General features: G+C 41.7%; 1 protein-coding gene across 5 annotated transcripts in view; it reads right to left on the reverse strand.

Moving 5' to 3' along the window:
* The window catches only part of akna (AT-hook transcription factor), a 152,439-nt gene that overhangs the window by 130,761 nt on the left and 6,581 nt on the right, over positions 1–15,097 (reverse strand). Inside the window, exons 1-4 of one of the 5 annotated variants that reach the window (XM_059638126.1) lie at positions 14,695–14,759; positions 9,194–9,315; positions 3,290–3,400; positions 501–633 (exon numbers count right to left, since the gene is read on the reverse strand). The exons of 1 other annotated variant lie outside the window; for it this stretch is intronic. The gene's annotated coding sequence lies outside the window, so the exon portion shown is untranslated. Of the gene's footprint in view, positions 1–500; positions 634–3,289; positions 3,401–9,193; positions 9,316–14,694; positions 14,760–15,097 lie in introns of those variants that run through there. 3 more of the 5 variants (XM_059638125.1, XM_059638127.1, XM_048558753.2) reach the window with 3 other exon arrangements.

A 15,097-nucleotide genomic window follows, 5' to 3' on the forward strand; every position in this document is an offset into this window, starting at 1 on the left:
ATTTTGCCCGTAGACAGGATGTCACTATCCGCTGTGCCATAAAGTATCCTTACTAAGTGCTTTTTAACATGGAATAAAGTTTGCAATAGTTAGAAAATTATGAAATTGAATTCAGCAATATTCTGTCCATTAAACCAGGGGCTGCAGGATTATGTCCTAACCCATACTCCATGAAAATGATCAGGCTTTACAAAAAAAAATCACTTTAGAATAAAAAAACCTTTACAACTAACCGTCACCATAACAGGAAACAGAACATTGCTTCACATGACAAACTTACATTATTTAAGTTTACGGCTGATGTCCTACATGACTTTCAAGTCCAATACAAAATGATGTCGCAATGTAAAATGACCCCTAACAAAGTCGCTATAAACATTCCCTCTGCATCTAGCATACCCCCACCCCAAGACACACACACACACACACACACACACACAATGTCTTTGCAGCAGGATTGTATTGGAAAACTCATCCAGCCCAGTTTTCTGCAATTTTACCTTGCACCTCTCTTCTTTAAGCCTCTATTGCCAGGGGGTTGGAGTTTTCAAATTCAGAACTCTTGCTGCAACTATAGAAGGTGTTGGCAAGATTGCATCTTGTAATACCGTGTCCAGTTTTCTTAATTAAGATCTAAGAGAGGAAATACTATCATTGGAGACTCATCAAGAGTGATATCCGGGATGAAGCGACTGACACATCAAGAAAAGGTTAGGCATTTATTCAATAAAATGTTAGAAGAATGAGGGTGATCTGATGAAAACATACATGATTCTAAGGGGGCTTGACAAGGTCAATGTTCAGAGGATGTTTCCACTGGTGGGAAATTTTGAACTGGGGGACATTTTTAAACGAATGTCGCTATATTCTGCAACACTGAAATGCAAAGGACTTTATTTTCCCTCCTGGAGGCTACTGTATGTCTGAATTCTTTACTCCAAAGTCCTGTGGAGGCTAAATCATGGAAAATATTTCACATGAAGGTAGGATAGATATTATGAAATATCAGGGGATGAGGGCTTTGAGGAGCTGACATGAAAAAGGGGTTGAAGCCTAGGACAGATCTGCCATGAACTTATTTAAAGGCAGGGTCAATGTGAGGGGCTGAATTGCATACACTTGCTTGTATCTCTTACTTTGTGCTGTTCCAACTCCTTAAGTCCAGTAAAAGTTGGCCCACATTTCAGTTAAGTGCAGAAAATAGACTTGCAACTATCACAAAGTATTTATAAGTCGATTAGCCTTACACATTTATCTTCCTGATTGTCTCCTCCCACCTCAGGAAAGTTAGATAATTGTAGCGCCCTGCACCTCTTTGGGTTAGAATGTTTCAGAAATACAGATTTAAATTTCACTATTAAATACTGATAACAAACCACAGTGATTCCAATGGAATTGAAAATCAGGGAGAATTTTAGCAAGTACTGCCTGTATTACAACATTGATAAAAATCAAAATTACCAAGTTTTAATTCATTTAAAGGAGACATACCATGACAGTATCATTGGACAATGACATCAAACCCTCACAGTGTAGCCAAGTATTGCTGAGTACAGGAACTTACTGAAGATACTCAAGGCCTAACAAACAGTCCACTGAGATAATAAATTGATAATACATTTATGAACAAGTGTGCGTAGATTTGAACTTAAGCTAGTTCACAGGACGTGGGCATCGCTGGTTTGACCCAGTTATAGATAGGGAAATCAATTTCATCAACATAACCTGTTATTTATCATTTTGCTCTGAATATGAATTTCATCTCAGAATATTTCTGCATGGCTGCTGGTGAGGATAGTCCCTCAATCAACTACTTTCTACATGCCTCGGTAGAAAGTAGCCATTCCCCTTAGTTGAAAGTCAAGAACAATGAGTCTCAGTCGGAAAGCAAAAAGGAAGGAAGTGTGGAAAGAATTTGAGGAAAAGAAGTTTTACCTAGGAGAGTCGGGGGTGGTGGTCTGGAATGCACTGTCTGGGAGGCAGGTAACCTGACAGACATTAAGTGATAATAAAATGTGAGGCTGGATGAACTGGATGAACTCTGATGAAGGGTCTAGGCCCGAAACGTCAGCTTTTGTGCTCCTGAGATGCTGCTTGGCCTGCTGTGTTCATCCAGCCTCACATTTTATTATCTTGGAATCTCCAGCATCTGCAGTTCCCATTATCTCTGAGACATTAAGTGATGCTTGGATAAACACTTAAAGCATCATGAGGTTAAAGGCTTTGGATCTAGTGCAGGATAGTGGGACTAGCAATCGGTAAGCAGTCTATTTTTGACAAAAATAGGCCAAAAAGATCCTGTGATTCATGTACTAATTGTATGATTCTATGAAGAATATTAACTGCAGCTGGAGGAATTCATAGAATCCCTACAGTGTGGAAACAGGTCATTCAGCCCAACAGGTCCACACTGCCCCTCCAAAGAGCATCCCACCCAGACCCATTCCCCTACCCCTACATTTCCCTTGTCTAACCCACCTAACCTAAACATCCTTGGGCAATATGGGCAATTTAGCATGGCCAATCCAACTAGCCTGCACATCTTTGGACTGTGGAAGGAAACCGGAGCACCTGGAGGAAACCCATGCAGACATGGGGAAAATGTGCAAACTCAACACAGACAGTCAAACCTGAGTCCCTTGTGCTGTGAGGCAGCAGTGCTAGCCACTGAGCTACCGTGCCACCCATCAACTTGGTGAAAGATATCCTTTGGTATGCCTGAAACCTGATGGCTTTCCAGTAAAAGGAGTGGTGTCGACCCATTGCTGCACACGAGTACATTTCCGGGTCCAGGGGGATGGATGCACAAAAGCTTCGGTCAACCATGTACAGGCATATTGGCAATAGGATGCTGTATAAATGCTTTCAGCCAGAATGCAGCGAAGGGCTGGAAACTGTGTACAAAACTCACTCCTCTACCTGTAGGCTTGGTAAGGAATATACATTGTGAATAGTATGAACATCAAGATTATTGATATCATACTAAGGCACCTCACCATGGAGCATGGTGAATGGTAAAAAAGCTGAATTAGTTTGCACTGCAATTTAATTTAAATTAAATGTAATGTACATTTACAGATGTTATGAACATTTTTTGATAAATAAATTCCTGCCAACTTATCATATTCACTCAATCACATCACCAATGTAATGGCTTCAACAAATATTAACCAAATGTGCCCACCCTTATGGATACAAAATTTGAGGATTGTTATGTTGCAGTGCAGATTCAAACTGCCAGCAGGGAAATCAAAAACTAGCAACTCCATACAAAACAGTTCAGTTTTACCTTAAATCCATTGTTGTTTCTTAAGTTGTGCAACTGTGAATTAAAGAGGTTTCTGTGTTCTTCATAGTCCATTTAACATTCCTGTATTACATCCACTTGAGCACAGAAAACCTAGTTTAACACACAGTGGAGTATGCTGTTAAAAGCTTTTGTCATAATCCTTTAATCAATTTTTGTCACAATCATCCCAAGTGTAAGGGGTAGTGCAGGTGACTCCTATCTCTGAGGTACATTATGTAGTTATTAATTCATTTATTGATGTGTCTGGTGTAGTCACTGAAGAACTGGCATGAAATTCAATAACTGATTACAATGTTTAGTCCAAGATTCTCAAATTTTCTTGGGTTCAATAGGCACCAAGGAAGTAACTGTTCCCCATCCGTTTTGAGAGCAGATTTAGGGGTGGCATGGTGGCTCAGTGGTTAGCACTGCTGCCTCACAACACCAGAGACCCAGGTTCGATTCCACACTCAGGCAACTGTCTGTGTGGAGTTAGCACATACGTTCTCCCGGTGTCTGCGGGGGTTTCCTCTAGCTGCTTCACTTTCCTCCCACAGTCCAAAGATGTGCAGGTTAGGTGGATTGGCCATGCTAAACTGCCTGTAGCATTTAGGTAGGTTATAACGGGATGAGTCAGGGTGGGATGCTCCAAAGGTTGGTGTGGACTTGATGGGCTGAAGGGCCTGTTTCCACACTGTGATTCTATGATTGATAATTAATCATGGATCAACATGAGGCATATCTGTTTAAGTGTCCCAATTGAAAAGGAGCATTACTGACCCATTGTGAAAAAATACACTAGGATTTATTTAGTCTCTGTAGAACCACACATCAGGAGTTCCTTCAGGTTGCATCTAATTCAGTAGACACTTATCTGGTGATATTTTGTTACAGGAGTCCCTCATGCACTTCCCAAGGAAATAGTTTTGTATGAAAGTAGAAAATATCTCAGCGTGAAGCCTACAGAGATACTTCTGTGAAAAGTGACTTGAAATGTTGGGCAAGGGTAGCGATGCATGGAAACACTACTGCAAGTTCCCCACAAAATTACACACTATCTGGTCTTGGAACTCTATTGCCATTCACTCGCTATCACTGGGACACAAATCTTGAATTCCTTTCCAATAGCTACATGCGTGACCCTACAGCAGATTGACTGCAGTGGTTCAAATAGGTAGCTCACACCACTTTCTCAAAGGCAGTGCGGGATAGATAATAAATATTAGCCTGACTAGTAGTGCTCATTTCCCATGATGAACACAAGGGAAACTCTCATTCCTTCAGATTTTAATTGGTGGAGATTTTAACAATATTGTATTAGTGGGTAAAAAGAGAGGTGTATCAGTCTTGTTCAAAGACAGTATCAAAACTCTTGAATGAGATGCAGTTCCTGAAATTGAATCTGTATGTTTGGAGGGGTGAAACAGGAAAGGAGCTGGGACCTTGCTGGATATTTAATATTGACCTTTAAATAGTGGGGAGGAAGTAGAAGAGAGCATTTGTTAGCAAGATATGGAAACCTACAGGCCAATAGGGTTGCAATAGTTGGAGACTCTAATTTTTCTAGGGTAAACTGGACAAGAAGGTAGAGTGTGAGGCACAGAACATAAGGGACTCCTGCAATGTGTGCAGGACAACTTTCTGGAACAGTACATTTTCAGCCCTTTCAGGGATAGGTCCCATGTTGCATCTGATCCTAGGAAATGAGGCAGACCAAGTGGAGAATGTTAGAGAGGGGTGCATTTGAGAAATAGTGACCGTAAAAAAAGTTAAATATTCAGTTAGAAAAGGATTTTTTAAAAAATCCATCAAGGATTAAGATCCCAGCCTGAAAATGGGCAGATTTTAGGGGTCTAAAATTTGAATTGGAGCAGGTTGATTGAAAATGCTTTTTGATCAATGAAACAGCAGATGAAAAAATGGGCCACTTTCAAAATAGAGATGAACAGGGTGCAAGCTAGGTACATACTGATGGGAAATGAACATGGGACATTCTTAGCTAGAGTACCTTGGATGACGAAGGATAGGTTGGAATAGGTTAGTACCCCTTGAATATCAAAGAATCGATGGTGTAATTGAAAAATTTAAAATGGTCAAATGAGTTGATATAGTAGACCGACAGAAATGTTCCTTTGGTGGGGGATTGCGAACAAGGGGTAGGGAGCAAAGATGTCGGAAAGTATTTCAAGTGGAAATCAGGAACTCTTCTCACCCACAAAGCTGCTGAAGCTGGGGATCAATTGAACAACTGAACAAAATTTCATGGGGTTTTGTTGGGGGAGGTCATTATGGTTTACAGAACTAATTCAAATACATAGAATTAAAATATCGATCCACCATGATCCACAGTGATCGAACTGAAAAGGCTCAAGGGCTGAATGATCCATTCCGCTTCCTATTGCTGACTACTCACGTTCTCACGGAATTTAAAACAAAAACGTCAGAAGGTAATGGGATCATCTACATAAACTTTCTTGAAGTACAAATAGAATTGGAATTGGAGAAAGACACGAAATGGCTGGTTTGCAATGCTGTAACCCCAACAGGTAGCATGCTAGCTGGTATTTTACGACAGATTGAACAGTCAGGCTCACTGCCATCATTGGAACTAAGCGTAGGAAATATACATATAACCAGTAACACTGAGTGTTACCCATGTCAGCTCCAACATAGCAACTCATATTCCGCTTGGGAACCCTGCATCCCAATGGTATCAATGTGGACTTCACCAGCTTCAAAATCTCCCTTCCCCCACCGCATCCCAAAACCAGCCCAGCTTGTGCCCGCCTCCCTAACCTGTTCTTCCTCTCACCCCATCCCTTCCTCCCACCTCAAGCCGCACCTCCATTTCCTACCTACCACCTCATTCTGCCTCCTTGACCTGTCCGTCCTCCCTGTGCTGACCTATCCCCTCCCTACCTCCTCACCTATACTCTCCTCTTCACCTACCTTCTTTTCTCTCCATCTTCGGTCCGCCTCCCCTCTCTCCCTATTTATTCCAGAACCCTCTTCCCATCCCTCTCTCTGATGAAGGGTCTAGGCCCGAAACGTCAGCTTTTGTGCTCCTGAGATGCTGCTGGGCCTGTTGTGTTCATCCAGCTCCACATTTTGTTATCTCAGCTCCATCCATGTCTAGTCTTGTCTCTATTTATGTTAAAGAAAGATCAAAGCCAGTTTGTGCTCATCCTCTTCTATTCTATAACTAAATGTCTCTGGCAGTAAAATCTTTTCAAGCCAATGTAATAAAAAACGCTTCCATCAAATAAGTGGAGCTCAGGACAAAAATCTTTAAAATTCCATTCAAAAATCATGAACAAATTGATGACTTGTTTTTGCAGACAAAAGACTGTTTCCTAACACAATCTACAATGGAAGTAATTATTTATTTCACTGATGCCAAATAACACATGAAGCAAGATATAAAAGGTTTTATCCATTGGATATTAAAAATTCCAGGCTGTTTTCCATCATAACTCTGAAGTTCTGCTTCTCAGTGGAAACTAAATCTTTTAAAAAGTTGTACACACAATTTTAAATAAAAGCCATTTGGAAAACCAGTCTTTTTCTGACAATTCTCTCCTCAGAAATATTTAAACTTGTTGAAATATGGCACTATTAGAGATGCATTTGTACAAAAAAGTAATCAGAAAAGAGAAAGAGAACTCAGCAGTCTCTGTCCAAATAGAGAAAGGTTGCTAGAAGGATACAGTCGACAAGGCTGATGACAGTCAAGTATTAAAAACCTGACTGTAGATGGCATTACCTGCAATTAGCTAACTGGTGCTAAATATCATTGAAGTACTGACCTGCAACCAGAAAGTGCACATCACTTTGGGCGGCTGGGTGCCAGTATCTGGAGGATGAGATCTTAGATGTATTAAGGAAATGCCATCAAAAAAAAGAAGAAAGCAGATGAGCTCATTCTTAAATTAGCTGAAGTACTTGCAGTCTGCCAGCTGTAATGCAACTGCAGTACATAAAAAGGCAACCATGGAAGGTCCAGTGACACATCGTCATTGCCTTAAAGTGTTATTCAGTGCAATAACAAGAGGTCCAGTGGTGCAGGGTTTAGGGTGACACACAATGCTGTAATAATGGGAGGCTTCCAATGCAATGAAAGAAAATAGTTGAAACATGTCAGGGCCTCTTGGTTTCACACATCATCACAGTGTATATCTACTGCTCATATCAACAATCCATGGATTGATTGATTGATAAAATTTACTGAATTTGTTTTGCTCAGCACAGTGATTTGACATGTTTAATTTTAGGACCGCTTATTTGTGACCAACTGGTGTAATGCTTTATCCTCAAGACTGAAATCAATCTGACACATTTACGATGCACATAAAGATCGACAAATCCTTAACTCTGGATAATGGAAGCTGGCATACTTGATTAGATTAGATTAGATTCCCTACAGTGTGGAAACAAACCCTTTGGCCCAACAAGTCCACACTCCCCTTGGAACATCCCACCCAAACCCATCCCCCTATAACACACACACCCCTGAACACTACGGGCAATTTAGCATGGCCAATCCACCTAACCTGCACATCTTTGGATTGTGGGAGGAAACCGGAGCACCCGGAGGAAACCCATGCAGACATGGGGAGAATGTGCAAACTCCACACAGACAGTTACCCGAGGCTGGAATGGAACCCGGGTCCCTGGTGCTGTGAGGCTGTAGTGCTAATCACTGAGCCACCGTGCCACCCAATAGTATGGCCAAGTGAAATAGGGATTGACAGGAAGGGTGAGGGGAGTAACAAATTTAAAATATTATATATGAATGCACGAAGCATAAGAAATAAAGGTGGATGAGCTTGAGGCTCAGTTGGAAATTGGAAAGTACGATGTTGTGGGGATAACTGAGACGTGGCTTCAAGTGGACAGGGTCTGGGAAATGAATATTCAACGCTATACGTGCTATTGAAAGGACAGACTGATGGGCAGAGTGGTTGGGGTGGCCCTGTTGGTGTGGAATGATATTCAGTCCCTTGCGAGGGTGGGCAAAGAATCGGGAGATGTAGAGTCAGTATGGATAGAGCTGAGAAATTCCAAGGGTAGAAAGACCCTAATGGGAGTTATCTACAGGCCCCAAACAGTAGTCAGGATGTAGGGTGCAAGTTGAATCAAGAGTTGAAATTGGCCTGTCACAAAGGTATCACTACTGTTGTAATGGGAGATTTCAACATGTGGGTAGACTGGGAGAATCAGGATGGTACTGGACCCCAAGAAAGGAAGTTTGTGGAGTGCCTCTGAGATTAGAACTTGCATTCAAAAGGAATTTCTGCTCTACATGGGAGGACTAAGTTTACTTGGAAATTCCAAAATCACATGCAGACAAAAAAGAAAATCAGGCCAGATTTAAAGATTGTATCATGTGTTGAAATTACCTTGAAATGTTCTTCTATTCTAATATAAACAGACCAGATTGATGGCTCCCACGATTCGTTTGATAAGTTCAAACAAATGGAGAACACTTATACTTAACTACTACAGAATGAACCCACAAAGTATCACAAGAAATAAGATTACCAGTGCACCTAAACCTGCAGTTTGGTAAGTGAATTGAAATAACCAGCACCCCTCATCCTTCCATCCCCTAACTCCACCTCTAGTCAGCATTAGCCACAAGGGAGAGCTATTACTCAAAAAGTATAATCAAAGTAGGAATGGTTAGTCAAGATGGTTTGATGACTCGTGTAGGGATAAAATTAACACACTGTCTGCCAGACTGTATGGCATGAAGCCAAGTTTCCCAGTCATTCCTGTCCTCTATCACAGAGGTCTTAGATGACAGCACACAGGGGACAGTAGACCAGCTATTATCTCTGGATGAGCTGACCAAGGCCCTCAAGTCATTAGAAAAGAATAAAACTCCCAAAAACGATGGCTTACCGGCTGAGTTGTTCTCAGCTCTCTGAGACTTGATTGGCCAGGAGCATGCTGGAGGTGAACGACAGTGTGCTGCTGGCATGCAGCATGTGCAAATCCATGAGGAAAAGTATCATCACCTTCATCTACAAATGGAAGGGGAAAGAGGGAGGAAATTAGAAATTGGTGACCAATTTTACTGTTTCAATGTGGATTACAAAATCCTGGCTAAAGTCATTGCCAACCAGGTTAGATCTGCTCTGGGACTGGTGATTCACTCCAACCAGGGAAACAATTGCTCACATGCAGGACAGAGGAGTGGGAACAGGCAATGTCTTTGACAGGATATTGCACACTTACATAAGGGATGTGGTCTGCAAAATGGCCTTTGGGGACGGCATCTACAACTGGATCTGCCTACGTACATCAACGTCATTAGTGCAATCTCAATCAATGGATGGGAATCAGGAAGCTTCCTGATCAGATCCAGAGTCAGGCAGGGCTACCCACTCTCTCCTGACTTGTTTGCGTGTTGTTTAGAGCCTTTTGCTGAGTCCAGTAGGAAGGATGTGAGTTTGACAGGGGTGACTATTCCAGGCAGCAGAAGCCTGCAAGTCAAAGCTTCCCTGTACATGGATGATGTTGCCATTTTCTGCTGGGATCCTCGATCACAGGCTTCATTGAAACATGATCATCTGCAGCTGGTTCAAATCGGCCTTGGGAGCCAAGGTAAATCGATGCAAGAGCTAGGCCATGTTCTTTGGGAACTGGGATGACCATTCCTTTATTCCCTTCACCATCAGGACAGATTACCTGAAGGTGCCGGAAATATGGTTCGGAGGGGCTGGGGCATGCACCAAACCTTGGGATGAACGTATCGCCAAGGTTAGGCAGAAACCGAGCTTTTGGGGACACTGGTCTCCCTTCATTGCAGGTAAAAAACCTGGTAATTAGGTGTAAGACATCCTCTCTGTTGTTGTTTGCAGCTCAGGTCTGGCCCATTCCTCGAACCTGAGCCGTCTTCCACACCATCTGGAGGTCTAAGTTGGACCATGTCTGCAAGCATATCATGTGCAAAGCTCTGGATAACTTAGGGGGAGAAACAATGTACCTAACGCTCATCCTGATGGCCACCTTTGTGTGTGGCTGCATCAAGCTGTGCATAGACCCTTGGTACGCAAACACCAAGTGTCACTATGTAGTGAGGTTCTACCTGTCTCCAGTGTTGAAAGGAATGGGACTTGCCTTGTTGCTGTGGAACGCTTCAGGTAGTTGGCCTACTCCATATCACCTGTGCAGAAATTTGCAAAGAAAGTCACCTTTGATCAAAGGTCATCAGGAAATAGTAGGCATGCAGTGTCATCGAGACCCTGCAGCAAAAGGAAAGGGTGGAATCTGTCATGTCTTTCCGTCAGCACTCAGTCAAAGTCATCTGGTAGAATGCCTCATCACTAGAACTTTACAACAAGCACCAAGCCATCACTTGGCTGGTAGTGAGAACGGCACTACCCTGTGGTATTCTTCATGTATGCCCAGTTAGTCTGCACCACAGCACGCTGCCCTCGAAGCAGTTGCAGGGGGGTACAGACTGTCACACATCTCCTTCTGGAATGTGCCTTTGTAAAGGAAGTCTGGAGAGACATGCAATGTGTTTTGTCGAAGATTGTCCCGAGCTGTTCCATGATGCAGGACTCGGTGCACTACGGTCTGTTCTCTGGGCCTCGCACTGAAACAAACACTGACTGTGCCTGGAGGACCATCAGCTCAGTGAATGACAGTCTTTGGTCTGCCTGAAACTTGTTTGTCTTTCCACATCAAGGAGTTGAGCTCAACCAACTGGCACATTCTAAGGTCCAGGATACGTGCTGAGAGACGCACTAAAGCTTGGGGCAGCTGGCACTAAGCTGCAGTGGAGAAAGACCACTGTAGGAGGTCCTTCTGCCAAAGTTAAATGGGGGTCCTTCAGGTAGAGAACTGAACAAGCTTCAGAGGGTTGTGAACACAAAATTAGACTTGTAAAGTTTTCAAATCCTAAACAGAGCTTTGGGGTGAAATTTGAGTTGCTACATAACTTTGTTATGACATCAAACTGGCTGCAGAGCGTCACTGGGAAGTTGATATAGGTCATCGATCCAAACTCTCACTTAACAGCACCTGCTCTGTGTAAACAATGATCAGGGCAGGATTTATTTTTTTTTATGATGCACCAGCATTATCTCTCGTGGCTGTTGAGCTTGTGCATAACATGAATACATCTGTACCTCATCTATCACCAACAAGCCATAAATATGGGTCCTCAGGTTGGAGATCATAAATCATTGTGGATCTATATTCACTCTGAATGAAACAGAAATCAGATGTTGAAGCAAACATACTTTCAACCTTTGGTGGAGCTGGACTGCCTATTGTAATTTTGTATATTGGATGTACATATGATATACAAGGTACCAGAAGAGGGCAATGCATCATAGATTGATGCAAAATATAAATGGACAATGCTTTAAAAAACTGAAATAACATTTGTTCAGGGAAGTTAAATACACCTCCAACAGAGTTTACAGTCTTTCCAATGATCCTGGGGAGGGAATGAAGGAAAAAGCAGTGATCTTGAAAAAGAAACTTAACAGCTCTCTCTTCTGTACAGCATTCCGTTTGTGAATTGAAATTTTTATTCTAGAGTGCAACCACCCTTTCTGATGACAAACAGAAGCATTCAAGTTAACATCAACTGAAAAATGAATGGCATTAAGGCATGCATCAAGAAGAATTAGACCCTGTTTTATACTTGTGTGGTATATGTAGCGTTTTAATACAGAAAATTGCAGAAAATGAAAGGGCTTAACCCTTACAAGACTTTCAATGTATTAAACACTGTTTTCACAAAGAAACAAGAGGCACTCCAAATACCTGGCCATTCAAAAAAAAATCTACATTGTGCAACCCAGCAAACTCCAAGTACAGGTTGGCAAAACCTGGCTCCATTGAAGAAGGAGGCAGAATTTTTATTCACACTTATTCAGTTTTAAAAACGTCATGACTGATGTGTAGGACAATGTGAAGATCCATGCCAAGTATCCGGTAACAGAGTTTTCAGCAACTTCAGGATCAAACTGTAAATATGTTTATGTATACGAAGCTAAGTGTATTTATTAACAATGGATAACAAAGAACCAAATTTGAACTGCAAAGGCACTCCAGCTTTTCTAATCTTTCCAAGGAGGTTTTGCCTGTGTATCCAACCTTCCTTCCATACCACAGGGGTTGGGGATACACCACTATTCTATAGTCTACTCCCTTGGTACCTTTAACATTGAAATGCTACCATCAACCTCAGAGTATCAACTCAAATTATTACTGAAAGAACAAAGGCATTCCTTTTTGGGGGTCATTCTGTTACTTACAACACTTGCTTGAAGATTCAATGTGCTCTTGATCTATACCCAAACACACCCAACAGCCCATGAGACAATGTGTCCTACATCCACCATCCTGTATTCCACATCCAAACCACTTGTAACAGGAAGAAAAAAAAAACTTGCCCCCATGTTACTATTGTTTCTCTTGTCATAGTAACCTTAAATCAAATCTCAATCCTTACACCAAAGGTAAGTTGTTTTCTATCCTACTGCCTAGATCCATCATGATTCTGAACACTTCAATATCTTTTCAATCTTCTCATCTGCTAGTAGAACAACACCAACCTCTCTACTCCATCAGTATAACTAGTCCATCACCTTGCGAACACTTTGAAAATGTTTTATGTACTGTCTCTGATTCTTTCACAACGTTCCTAGGGTACAAATATCCCGGATTTGACTCAATACTCCAGTTGAGGCCAGAACAGTGCTTTGTAAAGATTTATCATAACTTTCTACCTCTATTTAGGAAACCCAGGTTCTGATATGCCTTTTAACTATTTCCACCTTCAACATCCTGGGGGTTAACATTAACCAGAAATGAAACTGAACTAGCAATATAAAGACACTGGCTATAAGAGCAGGTCAGAGGCTAGGTATCTTATAGCGAGTAACTCACCTCCTGGATCCCGATGGCTTGTCCAACATCTATAAGACATCAGAGTCAGGACTGTGATGGAAAACTCCCCACTTGCCTAGTTTGGTGTAGCTCCAACAACACTCAATAAAAGTTTGGCACTATCCAGGACAAAGCAGCTTGCAGAGTTGGCACCACACCCACAGACATTCACTCCCTCCATCACTGGTGTCTAGCAGTGCGTACTATCTACAAGCTGCACTGCTGAAATTCTCGGGGCATTCTTGAACAACACAGACCAAACCTATGACTGCTTTCATCTACAAGGACAAGGTCAGAAGAAATATGGGAACACCACCACCTTCAAGTTGCCCTCCAAGGTACTCACCATCCTGACTTGAAAATGTATCACCGTTTTTTCAGTGTCATTGGGTCAAAATCCTGGAATTCCCTCCCTACGGGGGTCTACTTATAGCACTTGGACTGCAGTGGTTCAAGACGGCAAGCTCACCACTGTCTTCTCAGGGGCAGCTAGGGGTGGACAATAAATGCTCAATAATTTTCACCTGCCACACGTCTGTTCATTGTAGAAGGAACAGAACTTAGCTACAAGAACACTGGGATAGCTGAGTGTGAAAATCACATGCATAATGATTTCACCAACAGATAATCTGAGGAACAGTTAACAGAAACACTACAGTTCTACTTCATAATAATTCAGGACCACACGCCATTCTCAGAATAGCAGAAAAGTTCTCCTCAATGAAGCAGACAGAGGTTCATCACCACAGCAAGATTACCTGCAAGCTCATCTTGGTTGCTCTCATTGAGAAAAAATCTCATTGTAACTATGACAACAATTTAAAATGTAATTCACTGGTAGTCAAGCACTGCTCAACATCAAGTTGAACTGTTGATGTTCAAGTTCTATCAAAGGATTATTGAAAAGTCTTACATAAACACAATTTCTTTCTTTGTGAATCAATACTTAAAAGAGTTGGAGTTTGGTTACGTTTTATCAACTTCAAGTCCATAACAGAAAATCAGCCAAAAAATTATTTTTGTACTCTTCATAGCAAATAAAGTACAAAAGGGCAGTTACACTTACTTGATAAGCTTTCAACTGGTTCTGCATCAACAAAATGTATGTGTAAGGAATACATCCCAAGGAATTATTTGATTTTCTGCTACCTAGCCTGAAATCAGAAGGCTAAAATACAATTTCAAACGAATCTCTGCAATGAACAAAATGTGCCACTTCTATCTTGTGGCTGCTCACAATGACAAACTGTCATTATGAAACACTGTCAGAATATCAATATTTATTCTACTATTCAATTGTGACAAAACTTCATAGGGCTATTACATCCATCGAGAGAGTTGGGGAAAAATTAGACCAAGTTGAATCAATTGAAACAATACTTAACAAGTTCGGATGAAGATTCATCTGCTAGTGGCACAATCAAATTCTGAATATTAAGTAAATCTAACAGAAATTTCTTTTTCATGACATTTAATTGGATTTTACTCACAAAATCTATAACTGGTCCACTGACACGGATGGAGCGCTGCTCAGTCCTAATCGCTGCCACTTAACTGGCCTGGGGAACTAAGGATGATGTGTGGGTCAAGGGTCACTGCACGTCTCCCTGATGAGGCTTGACATCCTTTCATTCCTAATAATGCTGGCTCTTAATACCGGCTTAGTATCCCCCACGGCCTACATCTGTCACATGCGTAAATAGTTCAGCCGCAGAATAGCTTCACTGCCTGGTCCAATGTCACCGTTACAGTCATAGTAAAGGCAGCCATTTTCTGCACTCAACCAACAAGCACAAAACCAACCTTCCTCAAAGGTCCAAATTATGTGAAGTTTCCACACATGACCCGCACGCACACCACAAAAGGTAGTATTTTAATGAGCAGAGGATATGA

The sequence above is a fragment of the Stegostoma tigrinum genome, chromosome 29 (assembly GCF_030684315.1).
Source record: "Stegostoma tigrinum isolate sSteTig4 chromosome 29, sSteTig4.hap1, whole genome shotgun sequence".
Taxonomy (NCBI): Eukaryota; Metazoa; Chordata; class Chondrichthyes; order Orectolobiformes; family Stegostomatidae; genus Stegostoma; species Stegostoma tigrinum.